Source organism: Lutra lutra, chromosome 2 (genome assembly GCF_902655055.1).
Source record: "Lutra lutra chromosome 2, mLutLut1.2, whole genome shotgun sequence".
NCBI classification, from domain to species: domain Eukaryota; kingdom Metazoa; phylum Chordata; class Mammalia; order Carnivora; family Mustelidae; genus Lutra; species Lutra lutra.
Window position 1 is genome coordinate 48,762,357 of NC_062279.1, and position 16,456 is coordinate 48,778,812.

The following is a 16,456-nucleotide window of genomic DNA, read 5'->3' on the forward strand; positions in this document are numbered from 1 at the left end:
TGTGCCCCTGCACACCACAGCCCTGGCCCCTGTCACATCTCGAGGGGGGGGAGGGGATCACACCTTCAGCGTCCCCATCAGTGTCATCATGGAGGCATGTATGGCCATTCTTGTTACTGTGGATGGCTTCTAATCTGTTAAAAGTAGGCTAATAATAAAATGCATGATGTTAACATCTTACTGGTCATAAAATCAATCGAATGAACTTTGGCTTCATATTTTCATGAGAGAGTGTGCACGTGACTCGGTGCCAGTTACATTGCTATTTACATGGAGACCGGGGACAATTAGTACATTTATCTCACTTAGTCACTCATCCCCCTTTCCCCCTGACTCTCCTCTCCCTCTTCCCAAAAGAAATGAAAAAACGTTTTCATTATAAACTGCTATCTGTTGGTGAAAGCAGCTATTTTTAAAAAATGATGTCACAGCATCTAGAATGCTACATTGTTCTGTTGCAGAAAACACTCAATGGATTCTTTAGTTCTAGCTGTTTCTACATGTTAAGTGAACACTAAGTAACCTCCTCTCCTCATCGCGAATCTTTTTACCCATTTTCAGAACTGTCACTTGATACCTAAGGAAACTTCTGTGAGTTTATATTTCTTTCTGCCCTTCAAATAATATATATTTTCCTGTATTGTATGTGCATATAACCATCTCCATCCTTTATAAGAATTCAAGTCAGCATCTTTATAACTCCAATTGGGATATTTCTGTTACACAACTATCCATTTGTATATGTCAGCAACATTTACTTGTTCTACAAAACCTAAGTAAGTCCCAAACACTGAATTATTTTCTATAGGATACCCTATAGAAATATTTTTTTCTATAGGAAATATTTTTTTTAAGAATAGAAAATTTTTTTTTCATTTTTTGCAACAAAATAATAACAAAAACAAAAAAATAACCTCTCCAACCAACAACAACAAAAAGGACACCAACCACATAGCAACCAATATTCATTACCTACCTGTCTAGAATTGGGGGGGGGGGAATTACCTTCAGAGGTCTTTTTCTAGATATATTCTTTCAAACAAAGTGAAGGATAAATTGTACTTTTCCAAGAGCAGTATTTTCTAGGAGCAAAATAAACTTCTGGCTTAATCTTAGCTGAGAAAATAACCTCAGTGTCGAGAACGAGTGTGACCTGAATGCCGTGTCAGCACGCAGGGCCTCTGTGTTTGTGAGACTTCAGTAACGTGCGTATTATAAGCATGCACTGCTGATAAATTGAATTAGGACTTCTCACAGGGACTAAGGGCTATCCTGGAAAACTCACGAGCCAGTCAATTAACCCGCCTGGATTCTCTTTGATGTGCTTGAGTTTTAATTTACTACCACACTTCTTCCCCCAGTCATGGGCGCGCGCACACACACATGCACACACACACACACACACACACACACACACACACACACACACACACACACACACCCTCTGCTCCCTTTCTTTCCAAACCATTCATTCACTGGGCCAGCTGTTGGCCCACTTCACCGTTAACGTATTTTCCTACATGTACACTCTTAGCCTCTTGCCTGAGCAGATTCTCAGCTTTGGGCTTTAAGTAAAACCTAGCCATCTCCAAATTAGTCCTAAGTGTGGCAGCTCATCTTGCCACACCATGGGGACCTGGAATCCAGAGACGGATTGCAGTCCCTCTTGCTAGCTTCTGTTACTTTCAAATCCTTATTTCTTCACACCGGTGTAAAATTCCTATTTGTGCCATCTGCCCCCACTCGCTGACATCATGCCCACATCCTAATTATCCCTCTTCATTCAAGACCTAGCCCGCAGATCATAGGCTTTGTCCTTAAACCGACTTTGATTTATTTAAATCGTTGAAAAAATGATTTATTTGGATAATTTCAGTGCCTATTGATGTAACCTGCCAATATCTCAGTATCTTGATATTTTCTCAGTCAGGGTCCATCACTCCTAGCTCAACTTCAGAGGGCCATTGCCTTGAATCCACCACCATCCAACCTCTGAAATCTGGACTTCCAATATTCTACCATCCTTTCCCATTCTGGTTTTTTTCAGGGCCTGTGTTGTTATCCACTGTGGCAATACCGATTACCCCCAAACTTAGTGGCTTACAACAATAAAACTTTATTGATTCACACAGTTTCAGAGAGTCAGGAATCCAGGAGCAGCTTAGTGGGGGTGGGGGGGGTTCTGGCTCAAGGTCTCTTGGGTCTCTCAGGAAGTTGTGGCCAAGATATCTGGCAGAGATGGAGGCCCGTGCTTCCTTCTGAGGTCATTCACTCACCCACCTGGCAAGTTCATGTTGGTTGTTGCCAGGAGTCTGCTTCAGTTACCTACCATGGGGACTCAAAACATGCCATCCAAGAGAGAGCAAGCAGGAAGCCACAGTACCTTTTCTCTCTCTTTCTTTCTTTCTTTCCTTTTTTTTTTTTTAAAGAAAGAGAGAGTGTGAGCAAAAGCAGGGTGTATGGCAGGGAGAGGGAGAAGTGGGCTCCCTGCTGACCAAGGAGCCTGATGAGGGACTCAATCCCAGAACCCTGGGACCATGACCTGAGCCGAAGGCAGATGCTTAACTGACTGAGCCACTCAGGTGTTCCAACTTTTTTTTTTTTTTTAGATTTTATTTATTTATTTGAGAGAGAGAGAGAGAGAGAGAGCATGCACATGAGTGGGGGGAGGGGAGGGCCAGAGGCAGAGAGACAAGCAGACTCCCCACTGAGCAGGGAGCATGACATGGGGCTTAATCTCAGGGCCCGGAGATCATGACCTGGGCCAAAAGCAGACACAACTGCCTGAGCCACCCAGGCACTCCACACAGTGTCTTTTATAACCTAGCACCTCTCCTTTTTTCCTATATGTTAGATGGGAAACATTAGGTCCAGCCCATGCTCAAGGAGAGGGGAATTAGGCTCTGCCTTTTGAAGGGAGTACCAAACAATTTGTGGATTCCAATTTCTCAGGCCCATTCCATTTTCACTTCCTTCCACTTATATTCTAGATCCCATTTGGTCCATCAGTTTGTCTAGTTTCTTGCCAATAACTTCATTCTTTTGTCCTGTCATCCTTTAATTGCTTCCACCTAAAAGAAGGGGGATGAAACCATGGTTCAAACCAAGGGTCCACCTGGCGCCATCCCAAAACAGTTGGGTGCCACTGGAGGTTTTCACCACACCAGAGCAAACTGGTGCTACTCTCTGGTGTCCTGCGGTCAGCAGGCCCTCGATACAACACAGCTCTTCTGCTCTCCCAGTCACCAGAATGGCTATTTCCTTCCTTCCACACTGCCCCCAAACCTCCCTCAACACCGTGAATCAGGCTCATCATCTTCCAGCCTTCCCAGACTCTGCACAGTGTTCCCAACCTCCCCCCTCCCTCAGAAGTCTTCACACATGGCCCTTTCCCCCTCAGTCACAGTGGGAGCAATGAAGAGATACCTCAGCGACCCAACCCTCTACAGAGTAGACACACTCAAGGGCTATGTCTTCAAAGAGAGTAGGACCTAGAAATCACCCACAGCTCAGAAACCTCATGGCTCTTCTAATCTTCTGTCCTCCCTGTGTCTTCAGCTTCCCTGTCTAGACTCCTTCCCACCAGCATTTACACAGGTTCAAATTTCCCCATCTTGCAGGAAAAGCTTCCCCTTCTAGCCCAACCCTCCTCAGGTTAACATGTTGTTTCTCTTCATACTTAAAATTTTTTCAAACAGGGACAGAGTGATTTACATTCACCCTCTCCCTTCCTTACTTCTTCTCACTTCCGGAATTCCCTCAGCTGTCCACCAACATGGCTCACGCTAAGTTCACCTCCATGGTGCTGATGCCATTTGCTCACCTCCTCATCTTCTTAGGGTCATCCCGGCACTGACACATGCGACCACAGAGTCCTAAAAACACGTTCCTCCCTAGGTTTCCATGACTTCCCATTTTCTAGCCACTGCAGGCAGGCTCCATTTCCATGGGCCTGTGAACATTGGGGTTCCTCCGAGTCTTGCCCATAGCCCTTTTCTCTTTTTAACCTGCACAGCTATTCACTTCCATAGCTTTAAATACCACCTATAGGCTGATAAACCACAAGTCTATATTCCCAACTCCTGTTTCTTGCCTGAGCTTCAGTCTGGGGACTCCAACCACCCAGGAGACATATTCTCTGGGACACCTCAAAGGCCCTGAACACTGCATGTGGAAGCAGAAGGATACGTAATTTCAAGCAAGGGTTCTGCCATAAACTGGTTCTGGTGTTAACTATGGCACTTTGTGGGTGTGAGGCTTGGAATAAAGTACTCAATCTCTCTAAACCTCGGTCTCCTCAAATGTAAAATAGAGGATAATAATAGCTCAACTCATAAGGTAACTGTGAATAAGTCAATTCATATGAAGTTCTTTGCATGGTGCCTGGTATGTGGTAATAATACGGCTCAGAAATGTGAACTCTGAGAGGATTGAATAAGACAATACATGTACAGCCCATGGCCTGTGGTAAGTGTGAACTAAGCATTATCTGGTACAATTCCATCTCAACTGGAGCGGGTCTCCCTGGGCCTCTCTGTCTACCTCAGACAAGCCTGTGGCTCCTCTAGCATTCCATCACTCAGCAAACGGGGCCTTCATCTCCCACGCCCCTGCTCCCCAAATCCAAACAATCACCAAGTTCTAGTTATTCTAGTTTATTACTCCCTCTTGAATCAGTCCACTTTCCATCCCCAGTAGCATACCACAGTGTGTCTTCCCTGGATTTCCACAAAGACTTCCACCTGGTCCCTCTGCCTCCAGTCCTGCCCCTGGCCAATCCATTCTTCACACTGCCGCCAGAGCAATCAGTCCAGGATGTGCATCGAATCTTGTAATTTCCCTGAGGCCTTTGCATTGCCCTCAGGCTAAAGTCTAATGTTCTTAATTGGATTATAAAGCCAGTTATTGTATGAATTTTGCTTTCCTTTCTAGAGTGAACTCTCAAGCTCACACTACTTTCAGCTACTCTGCTTTGTCTAGCCTCTAACATATTCTTCTAAAAGCTCCTCACCATGCCAATCACCTCATGCTGGTCCTTTAGCCCTTAACCTGGATGACATCTCTCCCAGGAAGTTTAACTGCCTCTCCCCAAACTAGATTAGGTATAGCTCCCAATTGACTCTCCTAGAACCATGTAGACTCTCCCAAATTACAATGATCATACTGCTGTAACTAGTTGTTTATTTTCTCCCCAACTTCTATCATAAAGATCACCACGTAATGGTTGAATGCATATACAGGCAACAAATGAAGGGCTGTCCTTTATCCTGAATGGTCTGTGACACTGGTGGTGACTCTCACCCCAGTGTGGGTGGCCCTTTCCAACCTCTCCAAAACAAAATAGGTTCAATGGATGATCCATGTGAGAAATTGGAGAGCTGAGTTTAAGTTCCATTTGCCATTTACTAACTATGAAGATCTTGGTAAAGATCTTATGCATCTTAAAAATGGGGACAATAACACCTTTCTCCTGGATTGCTGGGAAGTTCAAACAATGTATATGAAAGTGTTATGGAAACTCCAAATAGCTACCTTGTACCAATTCCAACTCTTTCCTGTTTGGGGTTCTTGGTTTGCTCTCTTTTCTGCCTCAGGCTCACACACATTCTCTCTCTCTCTCTCTCTCTCTTCCCTCTCCTTCTTCTCATTCTTGCTACAGTTACCCAAAACTTGGCTGACAGTGGTTCTCAGAATATGCAGAGTCAGGGACTTACCAACCATTGAGGGCAAGAATGGAAGAGCATAGAACTGGTCAACCAAGACACAGAGTCAGATTATAACTTGAATAACGTCTCATCACTTCTTCATGGAGGCCTCAGTGTCCTCCACCCTTTAGCTGCTGGAAGAATTGCACGTAGAATTCCTAGAGTAGCACATTGCTTCCCAATTACAAACACACGACATCATTATCATTTGGTGATCTCTGCAGGACCTTTCCCTTCTCTGAGTTAAGTACTTCTCCAACAACTAATGGAGCATTTAGGATGAAAAAGTTAGGAACCCAGGGATTTCTATTAAGGCAAATACGATAGTTCGAGGCAAAAGAAACAAAGTGCTTTTAAACATTTGATAGATGCCGGGAGCATTCCATATTTTTACTTCATTTACTCTTTACAAAACTGTGCAGGTACCTATTATTTCCCTCTTCTTATAGATGGGGAACCTATGTTTCAGGGAAGTTAAGTAACTTTCCCAAGAATATGCAGTGGGTAAATTGTGAACTCAAATCTTGTTCATCCTTCTATCCTGAGCTTTCTATAATAGAAAAAGTGCTTAGTTCATTTACTCTTAAATTTCTCTTTACCAGCAATTCAGAACTGCTTTTCCCTCCTTCCATTGCATGTCCTTAAACCCATCCCAAACCTACATAATTTGAATACACAATAGAAATATGCTACTTAAGGGGTGCCTGGGTGGCTCAGTGGGTTAAGCCTCTGCCTTCGGCTCAGGTCATGATCTCAGGGTCCTGGGATCGAGCCCTGTATCAGGCTCTCTGCTCAGCAGAGAGCTCTCTGCCGGCCTCTCTGCCTACTTGTGATCTCTCTCTCTCTGTCAAATAAATAAATAAATAAAATCTTTAAAAAAAAGAAAGAAAGAAAGAAAAGAAATATGCTACTTAAATTGTTGGTTGACTAAGAGCTGTAGCGAATTCACACCAAGAAGTTGGAAGCCAGAGGACAGATCACTAGCTCTCTGTAACAATAGCTGCTCCCCATAATTCCATTATTCTTAGAAATAGTGATGGCTAGGAGGCAAGCTGGTAGACCATAGAGAGAAGATGGCGGTAGAGAGGGAAAAGGAAGAAGATGAAGGATCTTTCAGGTGGCCCAAAGCTGAGACAGCGGCCAGCAACTCTAACTTACAATGTGGTTATTACGTAGGTATAAACACTATAGAACTTCCATTTGAGTCTCAGTTTCCTCATCTGTAAAACTGTGATCATCACCCTTTTTCCCCACCAGCCTACTGAGCCACTAAGCAAAAGGGAGATGGCCAATAAATGTTGCATGAGAACAGATATCACCACCTAAAAACAGAAGTCATCCCTCCGTTCTGAGGGTATCCATTAGCTTCCATGCCTTTTTCATTGACAGGAAGCTCAGTCCTCCTGTTTCAAGCCAGGCCTGCCCTCTGCTATGCGGCTGGGGCTGTGTAAACCACCAGCCTTTCCCAAGACGGCATCTGATCCGTTCAGCAGCAGGTGAGTTCTGCAGGATTGAATCTTTCAGTGTGCAAGCCCAAGTGAGTTTTAAGGATGACAGATTGATCTTTGCTTCCTGAAAACAAATTTAAATTGATGAGACCTTAATGAATTCTTTCTCCTGTTCCTGGGGGAGCGGGAGGGGGAGGGTTCAGATAATGCTTTAATCACACTGTGAATAAGAACCATTTGCCAAGCTCTCCAATTCCAAGAAGGCACTGGATATCCCCCGCTGAAGAATTGTGTGCTTGTTTGGCGAGAGCAGTTTCAGGGTCTGATAAAAACTGTCTGTTTCCACTTTCGCTGTCAAGGACTCACTCTTCAACTTCTCAGAAGTCAGTCAAGCCGCAAGGATTTATTTAGTCCAAGTGATTTGGACCATCCTAGGGGCTTGGTGGGGAGTGAGAGAGTAGAATCCATAGCTTCTTGTTGAATACACTTCTGTTCAAAGGATTTGGAGGACATGATTTAAAAAAAAAAAAACAAAAAACTTAGGAAAAAAAAAATCCCTGCCCCCCTGAGAACATTCTATTTGGAAGAAGCAGATAAAAACCAATAAATCTAATGTATAAATTTTATAATATACAAGAGGATACTATGGAAAAACTAGAAGGGAGCATGGGAGAAGGGAACAAAGAGTGAATAATGATTATCAGTTTTAAATAGGGTACTCGGGGGCACCTGGGTGGCTCAGTGGGTTAAAGCCTCTGCCTTCGGCTCAGGTCATGGTCCCGGGGTCCTGGGATGGAGGCCCGCATCGGCCTCTCTGCTCAGCGGGGAGCCTGCTTCCTCCTCTCTCTCTCTGACTGCCTCTCTGCCTACTTGTGATCTCTCTCTCTGTCAAATAAATAAATAAAATCTTTAAAAATAAATAAATAAATAAATAGGGTACTCGGGGTAGGCATCTTTCCCACTTCAGTTTTTAAGCCCACAGAGCCCACGTTGAGATGCCAGTGGCAGCTAAAGTAGAGAGAGCAACTGTGGGTCCAAGAGATGAGGGAGTCCAAGAAAAACGGAAGAAGTACACGGTGTGTCTCTAATATGCCGTTGATACACTGAAGCCAACCTTACTCAAAGCGATCACGCACATTCCCTCCCAACTCAGCGTTCAGTGTTGTCGTGTCAGTAGCTTGCAATCAGTCGTGATGAGAATATTTACACCATGGAAACAGGCAAACCCTACAAATCAGAGCTTTTTATTTAAAAAAAAAAAAAAGAGCTGACAGTTAAGCATTTCTTAGCATCCCGCTGAGTGGACCCTACGTCCCAGGAGAAGAGCAGGTTCATGCCCCTGAATAAGAAGCATAAACTTGGGGGCAATTCAGTATGACACTTACAGAGAGGGATCACTGTGGCAAAGTTTCAGGGAACAGCTCTTTGAAGAGGGCCTCTTAAGAGAGGAGCTAGGTCAGGTTTGCGTAATAGAGAAGAAAGAGCAGGCAGAGTGAGTAAAAAGGGGTGATTGCAGGGGCAAGGCACGCCCATTGGGCAAACACGGTGTTAGGAAAACCTGCATTGAGTGAGCACCAAACTGACTCCCAATTCAGTTTCTCACAAGGTGGGATGGATGCTTTCCAAAATCGAACTAAAATTATCTTGTCTTTCACGCCCCCACTGAAATCATTCCTAGCTCTCCAAAAGTTTTGCAAGCCTTGATGAACATGGTCCACATGTATCTTTAGGAATAGAATGTGGGCTTGGCATCTGTTTGATTGGAGTTCTACAAATTTTTCTCCATGGAAACACGAGCTGGTAAACAGAAACTAGAAAGCCGAATGTCTGTGTTCTTTTTCCATCTCCGTAACTGCTTTGCTTGGTAACATCAGGCAAGTTATCTCAATGCTCAATTTCCTCACTTTAAAATTACCAACTCACATTCTTCACTCATTAGTAGATAAAGATGAACAATATCATCTTTGGGAACCGTTCCAAGCTTTTTTTAAAGAAAGACATAAACAATTATATGCTTATGAGAAACGGAATCATCTTATTTTTACTCCAAATAAGATTGTAAACATCCTTAAAAAGCTCAAAAGGGAGAGAAATCCCTATTAAATATTTCTGTTGTCAGGGAAGCCTTTTTCTCCCAGAGTACTCCTCCTCCAGATCACAGATTTGCAAAAGGAATTCCTGCTCCAGACTGTGGTTAATTTGGCCTCTAATCACTGGTTCAGAAAATCAGGTGGGCCAGCAGAAAAATCTAGCAGGGGTGGAGGAAATGTCCTGTTCGGGTGCCATGTGCCATTGGGCATGACATTCATTCTCTCAAATCCTCTTACCTCCCCAGCACTGTCCTTCTCCTGTCACTCCAACCCTGGCCAGGTCCAGCAATTTGCTTTGTTTCAACTTACACGGGTGCCTTGGGGGGTGGGAGAAAAGTCACCCAACTTCCTTTAAATTCATGATCACTGACATCAAATGGGCATTCCAGATCCACTCAATCAGGTTACGATGCTTTTCTGATGTGAGTTTTAGCCTCCTCACCACAGAAATGATTTCAGACCTTCTCCACATCTTCCTCTTCGGTCAGGCTGCAGTAACAAAAATACCATAGTCTGGTTGACTTAAACAACAGACATTTATTTTTCACAGTTCTGGAGGCTGGAGGTCTAAGGTTAAGGCACTGGCAGATTCTGTATCTGGTGGAAGCTCTTTCACTGGTTTGGAGACCACCGCCTCCTGGCTGTGTCCTCACATTGTAGAGAAATAGAGAAGAAGCAAGCTCTCATGTCCCTTCCTCTAAGGACACCAATCCCATTAGGAGGACTCTGCCTTCATGACCTAATTGTCTCCCAAAGGCTCCATTTCCAAATACTGTCACAGTGGTGGTTAAGCCTCAAATTTAGGAATTTGGACTGGGGGACACAATCAGTTTATAGCACTAGCCTTCCTCTACTCCTAAATTTAGAGCATGTAAGTCACCAGACAAAACTTTCCTCATTTTCCCACCACTAACTACACATTCCTACTTGCTATTAGCATCAGGTTTTTTTTTCTCTCTTCTTCCGAAGAAGATTCCCTTCTCCCAGAACCCAGTTCCTCCAAGTGGGTCTTTAATCCCATCTTCTCTCATTTTTTCAGAGACTCCAAACCCTTTTTTATCACCTCTCTTTTCTTAGTCTTCCAGGGAGGAAGGGAAGAATAGAGAGAAAAGCACATGTGGCAATATGTTAAAAGTTGGTAAATATGTAAAAAAAAAAAAATCATCAAATCATGGGGCTCCTGGGTGACTCAGTTGGTTGAACAATCTGCCTTTGGCTCAGGTTATGATCCCAGGGGTCCTGGGATTGAGCCCCAGCTCTGCTCAATAGGGGGTTTGCTTCTCCCTCTGTCCTTCCCCATAACACCTCTCTCCCCGCCTAGTGCTCTCTCTCTCAAATAAATAAAATCTTAAAAAATATATTAAAAAATATAAATAGGGGCGCCTGGGTGGCTCAGTGGGTTAAGCCGCTGCCTTCGGCTCAGGTCATGATCCCAGGTCCTGGGTTCGAGCCCCACATCGGGCTTTCTGCTCAGCAGGGAGCCTGCTTCCTCCTCTCTCTCTGCCTGCCTCTCTGCCTACTTGTGATTTCTCTCTGTCAAATAAATAGATAAAATCTTTAAAAAATATATATATATATAAATAAATGAATAAATAAAATAATTCTACACATTAGAATAGTTGGAAAGGATGTAAAATTATGTGTCCTGTTGGTACACAAACCATGTAATTAATAAAAATTGGCAAAGGAGGGGTGCCTGGGTGGCTCAGTGGGTCAAATCCTCTGCCTTCGGCTCAGGTCATGATCCCAGGGTTCTGAGATTGAGCCCCGCATCGGGCTCTCTGCTCAGCAGGGAGCCTGCTTCCCTTCCTCTCTCTCTGCCTCCCTCTCTGTCTACTTGTGATCTTTCTCTGTCAAATAAATAAATAAAATCTTTTTTAAAAATTGGTAAAGGAAAAGAGAAAGTAGGTGAGATGTAGAATAAGTTTAGTGATCTCTACATCTATAATAATGGGGAGTCAAATCACATTCCTTGGGTCACCTGGCTGGCTCAGTCGGAAAAACATAAGTTCAAGCCCAATACTGAGCATAGAGATTACTAAACAAAAATAAACAAAAAAAACAACATTCCTCAAAGCTGACAAACCAACTATTAAAATAAACATTTTATTAAAAAATATACACAAAAGAAGTGGTCAAATCTGGGCAAATGGTATATTAAGGTTTTGTACATAAAACACCTAGTGCTCATCACAAGAGCCCTCCTTAATACCCATCAGCCATCTAGCCCATTCCCCATCTGCCCCCCTCCACAGGGCACATAATTTATAGGAGCACCAAAACCTCAGAAATCAAGATAAATAATGTTCTAAGATGTTAAAAACTCAAAATTAATGCAAAAATCCCTGATGGACAAAATATCAGAATTTTAAATGAAAACAAGATCCAAACCTGTACTTTCATGATCCTGCCTCACTCACCTTACTCTCATCCTGATGATGGTTCCAATAAAACCCTATTTATAAAACCAAGCAGCTGGTCTATATGCCATAATGTATCATTATTTTAAAAATATCCAAATCTCAATTACTGAAACTTTTGGTAACCCCTTAAAATTTGCTTCATCTTAATCCCAGCCCTAGGGAGACCCCTCTACCACTTTAGGAAGCATCCAGAAAATGAGCAGAGAAGTACATGTATTTTTTCAAAGATCATGAGCTAGCCTTGGAGAGGAGGGACAGTTGGGAGCTCAGCACAACCGGTGGCTGTCTGTCTGTCTATCGCTCAGATTGTTGCTTGTCCTGGTTAATTTAAGAGCCCCTCCTTTGTGATTCCGTAGCACTCTGTGTACACTTCGCAAGCTGCATATTCATGTATTACACTTCACTGAAACTATTTGTACTCTGTGTGCTCCTTGAAGGCCAGATTGTGACTTTGATCTTGAACTCTAAAGTCTGAGCTATCAAGATGTAATGGGACGCCCAGGTTTCAGAACCTAATGATTTTATATGTGTGACAGGCTGCCCATCTGTGGGCTGAGTGGACTTGACCCCACTGAATGCTCCTCAGTCTTCAGAGCTGTTTGGTGGTTGCTCTTGTTTGGAGAGGGGTAAGAGGCGATGAAGTGAATAAATCCACAAGGCATTTAAGGGCTCTTTTAGGAGCAAGTGAATGGATTGAGACCCCAACTCTTTTCTTATTGGAGTTCAACTTTATTAGAAACTCTCTAATGAAGTTGATGCTGGCGGGATGCTCTCAGAGGTGGTCTGCCACAGGAAGGGGAATCTGAGCTGGTGGCCTTGACCTGCATCCCTGGGGGAGAACTTCCTAGAAGGGTAGCTAATGCTATGAAGTGAACCTCTTTGGCGACAGGGTCCTGCTTTGGAATAATGCCTAAGTATGAAAGAGTTCTAAAGTTGGAGTCCAAAGTTGAGGTATGACCATGCTTCAGTAGCCTCAGTAGATACTCAATAAACGTCTGATGAATTAATGCAGGTTGTAATCTCTTCTGCCCCATTGTCTGGGCCCTCATTTTACCCTAGAGGATACTAGCTAATTAGAGGAGAAGGGGCTAGATGATGAGAAGGAAGGAGAAGGTAACTAGGAACTATGAAAATTATATTTACCAGCTACTATCTTTCCTTAGATTAAAAAGAAAGTTCCTATCTTTTTACAAGAGAGACTGTATATTTACATATCTTCTTTCCTCGAATCGGCAAATATTTATTGTGCACTTGTGCTAAGTACACCTTTCCTCCAAAAAAATTTGCCTATTAAAGTGTTCAGAATTCATTCTCAGTCTGCTTCATTACTATGCAGGATGACTCATAGATCTGCCTCTCTTTGTGGTATCAAGGAAGAGGTTACAGTAGAATAGAGACCACATATTTGAATATCCAGATTTTCTTCCTTATTTAGACACACAAAAATCCTTTCGCATCCAGTAATACTTCTGGTACCATAAATAAGCAAGCCCCAAGCAGGGTAGATCCAGGTTTTATGAAGTCCTAAGCCTGTGCACCTTAGGGGGCTTACTTTCACTGAAAAAGGTTAAAATTAAAATTAGATATGAAAATAAAAATTTCAATCAAAATGAGAAGATAAATCACAACAAATGGCAATTTTTAAAAGCCAATACATCTTGAAGAGCTGAACAAAAAAAAATCCAGGGAGAGTAATAGAATGCTTTTGTCAATTTGCTGCCTAATATCCCTCTGTAATACATTTTCCCTATATTTTTTACTGCATTGTCTTTGATCATTTCTTTGATTTTGTGATATAATTTATAGAGAGAATAGAAACATAAAGTCCTCTTTTTTTCTAACATGGTTTTTTGACATTTTTTTTATTATTGATAGTTCCAATTTCTAGAGCTGTCATTAAATGTAAAAAGTCCTTTATCAGATTCCTTTCATATGAGCCGTAGAACTGGGAAGAATTTTCCAATTTTCCACATACTTCCTTCTGACTCCACATTTCAAAGCTTGTTTCTCTTCCACTCTCCTCCTGCTTCTGGGGCTGGATGTGGTGGGATACATCCGTACCCTGATAAGTCTTTTAACCCCACACCTTCATGTCACCACACCTGATGGCCAGCAGTAACTGAGTAGAAGTGAAAGTGACTGTGAACCACATAAATCTATCCATTAAGTCCAGATTAAACTCACAAATCAATTTCCCCTTAACTGGAGCCCCAAAATGTCCATGGCCATCCCGACACCACTGTCATAAGAGGAAATGGGACAGAGAGCAAGACCAAGGCCATGAACAGCAGGCCTAGTGAACGTGGATTAAAATGTTTTAATTTGGAAAGTTTTATTAACATGTAATTGCATGTCAACACATTGCCAGGCCCCTCAACAGGGTCTTGGAAGGGGACTAAGCAAGTGAGAGGAGCCCAAGTCTTCAGATTCATTGGCTTGACTGTTAATCTTCCTCAGTGGTTATAGATTGTTGGTCTGTACCCTTCCCCTAGGTCAAGACGTTCTTGGGTGTCCCTAGAGGCTCTTTTGCTGCCCCTGATCCACAGTCAAGCTCTCCACTATCCTCATCTCCCCCACAGTTCTTGCAAAGGAGGCTTCTGTTTTGTCCCTGCCTTCTTACTCTTGATGGTTCTTTTTTCTAGAGCCTTGAGTGTTCATGATGGCGGGTCCACTCTCTTACAAAAAGCTCTGTTTGATCCAGGATGATCATGACTCTGAGGACCAGCTGCCCCAGACTCTTCCCTCAAGTTGTACTTGGCTTGCTAGAGTATGATTCAGTTGCCTCTTGCTAGAAACACTTTGAAACACTGTTGGAGTGAAGGAGAAGCATGCCCATAGGCTTTGAGCTCCGTACCTTGGACTCAGGTCCTTGAAGCTAACTCCTCAGATATCCCCAAACATATATTCTATTCCTGCCCTAATTTCTGAACCAGTCATAATGAAGGGGCAAAAGTGGTTTAGAGAACTTCAGCTCTACTCCATTTCCCACTATCCCTTAGGAAAGAGCTAACCTAAGTCACCTCTCCCTCCTTCTTCCACCCACTTGCAAATTTGCTTCCAGCATACTTCACTTTCCACTCCAGTCGACGCATTATCTCCAAGGTTTCCTGAGTATGACACTCAACATATTAATTAGTGACATTCAACTCATGTCTTGTCAAATTTTCTATAATACACCAACTTTTGAGCTCTGTCTCTTAAAACTCTTTCCCTTGGTTTCCATCCTGCCTGCATCCTCACTTACCCCTCTTATTTCTCAGTTGTCTTCCCTAGTTTCTTTCCCTAATTATTGCTTAAATTTAGACTTTCACCATCGATCTACTTCTTGGTCCTCTTCTTCCAAACAATCACCCTTACCGTTAACTATAACCCCTAGAGATGACATAAATCTGCATCTCTGGCTCTAGTATTCTCACAAACTTCAGACTGTATTTCCCAACTGCCTTTCAGACATCCCACATGCATTCCCACCTGCTGAACTCCTCGTAATCTTCACCCATCAAAAGTTCTTCTGGGGCGCCTACGTGGCTCAGTCGGTTAAGTATCTGCCTTCAGCTCAGGTCATGATCCCAGGCTCCATCATCGGGCTCCCTGCTCCTTTCTCCCTCTCCCTCTGCCTTCCACTCTGCCTACTTATGCTCTTTCTCTGTCAAATTAATAAATAAATAAAAGTTATTCTTTTGTGCCCCCTATCTCCATTAATAACCTAACACTCTGTCTGGGCTAGAAATCTCTCATTTTCTCCCTCCTCCCTTCAAGAAACCTATTCTGTCAAATCATGTCGAGTCCAGCTCCACCACAGCTCAAACCCTTCCCGGTCCATCCATTCTCTGTGGCCATCTCCCTCAGCCATGCAGACTTCTGTGAGACTGCCCCAGTGATCCCCTAACTGATTTCCCTGTCTCCAAGGATTCCCCAGTCCAATTTTTCCTGCTTACTATTGGCCTTCACTTGTCTGCAACATAGGTTAGATTTCCTGTTCAAAAACACTTTCATGTCTTCAGCTCAGGTCATGATCCCAGGGTCCTGGGATCGAGCCCTGCATCGGGCTTCCTGTTCAGCTAGGAGCCTGCTTCTCCCTCTCCCACTCTTGCTTTGTCTCTCTCTGTCAAATAAATAAAATCTTAACAAACAAACAAACAAACAAATTTTCATACTTAACACGGAAAGCTCAGACTTGTGGATGTAGCCTTAAACATCTCTGTAATATGCCCCTGCCTAGCCTCCCTGCCTATCTCCTACAAAGGCCCACACCCTTCAAGCCCCAGCCACCTAACCACATTGGTCTTCCCCATGCCTTGCCCATGCTGTTTAGTCAGCTCCATGCTCCCCCTCTCCATCCAAATCACCCTTTGCTCCTTCAAACAAGCCATCCTCTGAACTCGAGAGAATCAGCCTTTCCTGGGGGCCATGGCTTTGGTCTGGAATGACGTCAGTCAGGATGACTGGCATATGGTTCACATATATTAGATGGACACCTGCTTCCCTACTAAGCAGTCTGATTTCCAAGAGCAAATGGTGGGTCTTCCTCCTACTTGTTTTTCTCCATTCTTGGTACTCTACCTCTGCTCCGTAAACTCGAGATTATTGCGAAGGCCATGGTATAAATCCTCAGGGACAGCATGACTCCCTGGTGGTGTGGCCAAGCTACTCTGTAGAAAGGGCCCTGGGTTTGCCATCAGACCAAACTACATGGTTCATTCGTGGCATGGCTTTGAGCAAATTCCTTCCCTACCTCTGGCCATAGCTTCCTCATCAGTAACGTTGGAATATTCATAATGTCACAAAGA